The sequence below is a fragment of the Bombina bombina genome, chromosome 6, assembly GCF_027579735.1.
Source record: "Bombina bombina isolate aBomBom1 chromosome 6, aBomBom1.pri, whole genome shotgun sequence".
NCBI lineage: Eukaryota > Metazoa > Chordata > Amphibia > Anura > Bombinatoridae > Bombina > Bombina bombina.
This window is the reverse complement of record NC_069504.1, coordinates 340,696,245-340,699,287: the sequence shown is the minus strand read 5'-3', so window position 1 is coordinate 340,699,287 and position 3,043 is coordinate 340,696,245. Positions and strand designations below refer to the sequence as shown.

At 43.1% G+C, this 3,043-nt stretch overlaps 1 long non-coding RNA gene across 1 annotated transcript; it reads right to left on the bottom strand.

Moving 5' to 3' along the window:
• Positions 1-995: 995 nt before the first annotated feature.
• Positions 996-2,505, bottom strand: LOC128665063 (uncharacterized). The gene is made up of 2 exons (XR_008402985.1): positions 2,409-2,505; positions 996-1,604 (listed from the first exon to the last, which is right to left on the bottom strand). It is a non-coding gene; the product is annotated as an uncharacterized LOC128665063 (long non-coding RNA).
• Positions 2,506-3,043: the final 538 nt, after the last annotated feature.

The window sequence follows — 3,043 nt, the reverse complement described above, 5'->3', positions numbered from 1 at the left end:
CGTGATAAACAGTTTGGAATATAGTTGTAACTTTATAAAAGTGAAGAGACTGGCTCTATATATGTCCAGAGGTCTAATAATTGTTTAGATCCTTCCCACAAATAAGTGTATCCAGGGCAGCATTTAGCAATTTGAATATGCCATTTATTACATGAGAAATGCTGGCTACAGATCCTCACCATAGGTTTAAATAAGGTAATGTTTGTTTCTTTTAATACAAGTAAATTGCCATCATTCTGTCTTAGTCGAGATAAATGTAATGTGTTATATAATAGAATAGCTCATACGGAATGGGCCTCATTAGAGACTTGGAAAATCTGTGTTGTATTAAAAATCTGAAAACATTTGGGTTGGTGAAAACTTCAATTGCCAAGTGTTTAGCAACTACAGATAGTTAGATGTTATTTTGAATAAAGCAGCCCACTATAGCTTTGCCCTTTATTGTTTTAGTATATGAATAATACACGGTCAATATAGAGTTCTGCATATAAGCTTTTATAATATCCCATATCACATGCAACTTTACCACTTACCCTGAGCCTCTCCCTCCCTTTATGTAAAATATTTCTGAACCTGCTACCCTACAACTTTGTGTGGACTCTTGTCCTGCTACTTATTCCTTTTTAATGTGTTGTTACATTCCATTAGCAGACTTGAAAGAATCTTTCCTTTAAATTTTGATTTTACGCACCATAGTGAGAATCACTGAGGTTTACCAAATTCAAAACTGGCTTCAAATATAGTTGTCATGTGACTGAAACTGATATAACTTGTATATAAAAGTATTATATATATAACAGGAGGTCTGCCTCCTATATGACTAGCATGTTTTAGATATTTAAATCTAAGGTCTTCTATATACTTAATCTATAAGGTCTTAGAGGCTCCATTTAGCTTCCATATACTTTACACCCAATTGACCCACTTTTTGAACACCACCATCTATTACCACTTCTGCCATTCTCGCAACCTGAAATAATGACACAACACAGGAGTTTGGCTAAATATGGAAAGGTCACATTTAATAATTTAATTTAAATTCAAAAAATTTCTCACTGGGTAATAACATACCCTGGGTAATAACATACCCTGGGTAATAACATACCCTGGGTAATAACATACCCTTAATCAACATAACACTCAAAAATGCGTCAGCATTTGCATAACCTGAACTTGGATCCCACGTGTCAGGGGGGGGGACCACAAACCCCCCCTGTGGCAGAGCAAAAGGGGAGGAGCGAACCTGCAGCATATACCAGCCTTTAGCTAGACCACCGAATCACGACTTAGACTGGGTATGCTACAGGATCCCCTCCGCCCCTCGCAAGCCCTGCCTACGTGCCAGATCCCGATTTCACCGCAACAACTTATCAACTTTCTCCTATATGGCTGCTTGCTTATCTTAACGCTTTCAGCTAGCTTAGACCGCTCGAGTCACCCGCTAGCTTCCAGCTGCAGCTCTCTCGATCCCCTTATTAGGGGGCACGGGCGGTCTTACTGCGATCCAACTAAGTAGCTGACATCGTGCCCCTAACCATGCCAATTTCTCTCGATATCTCTGGTTGTGACCTCTCCGCGTAGTTGTCTTTACTGCTCTCTTGCATCTAGGGAGGGTGGGAGGGAAACAAAAAAGGTTAGTACTGAAGCCACTTCCTGTTGTTCCCCCTATATGTACCTTTTCCAACCCCCCTCTTCTATCTCTTGCTCTTCAGTCCCTCCTCTCATTCTTATCTTCTACTTCCCTATTCTCTAACCTAACTCCTTCCCCCCCCCCCTCTTCTCCCTTCCCCCCTGTCCTTCCAGCCAGGAGCCCAGCCCTTATGCCGCTCCGTTCTCATGCAATCCCTGCGCTCTTTTTAAGGTCTTAGAGGCTCCATTTAGCTTCCATATACTTTACACCCAATTGACCCACTTTTTGAACACCACCATCTATTACCACTTCTGCCATTCTGGCAACCTGAAATAATGACACAACACAGGAGTTTGGCTAAATATGGAAAGGTCACATTTAATAATTTAATTTAAATTCAAAAAATTTCTCACTGGGTAATAACATACCCTGGGTAATAACATACCCTGGGTAATAACATACCCTGGGTAATAACATACCCTTAATCAACATAACACTCAAAAATGCGTCAGCATTTGCATAACCTGAACTTGGATCCCACGTGTCAGGGGGGGGGACCACAAACCCCCCCTGTGGCAGAGCAAAAGGGGAGGAGCGAACCTGCAGCATATACCAGCCTTTAGCTAGACCACCGAATCACGACTTAGACTGGGTATGCTACAGGATCCCCTCCGCCCCTCGCAAGCCCTGCCTACGTGCCAGATCCCGATTTCACCGCCAACAAAGAAATACTCTTTCTGCCAAACACCATTTAAACTTTCCCGTGACCTTTCCTTACCTTGATCATTTCCTCCAACATTCTCCTGATGTCCTCCAAAAACTGGTCATTACCGGCCTCGTTCAGGTGAACTCCGTCGTGCCTGAATATCTCTTCCCTTTTTGCCGCCAACAATGGGTGCTCCAGCACCGCTCCACCTATCCCCCTGACTGCTTTTGCCGCTACCAAATTAATCTTCCTCCTTGCTCTGTAGCCCGCTCTCTGCGTGTCAGTGTTCCTCCAAACCAACCTTGATATTATGTTTGACCATACTATCTTTACTCCTTGCCATGTTATCGCCATCCACCCCATTACACTTTTTATACTTTCTTCCAGTTCCCTCAGAGGGTATGCTCCAATATCATTCCCTCCTAAATGTATTATCATTACGTCCGGGCGCCCCCATCTCTGCCTTGCCTGCTGTATGGTGCTTACCAACTCTTCCCACCTCATTCCTCTCTTTCCTATCCACCTAACACTGGCTTCGGTGTATCTAAATCCCAAATGTGTCCCTTTTGCCAATGTCGCAGCCCTAACTTGCGCCCAGTACACGTATGAATGCCCTACCACCCATATCCTTAGTGCTCTTCCTGTAACAAATCACAAAGAAAATTGGAGAATTAAATTCATTCCGGTTGGCGCCATGACTTCGCATC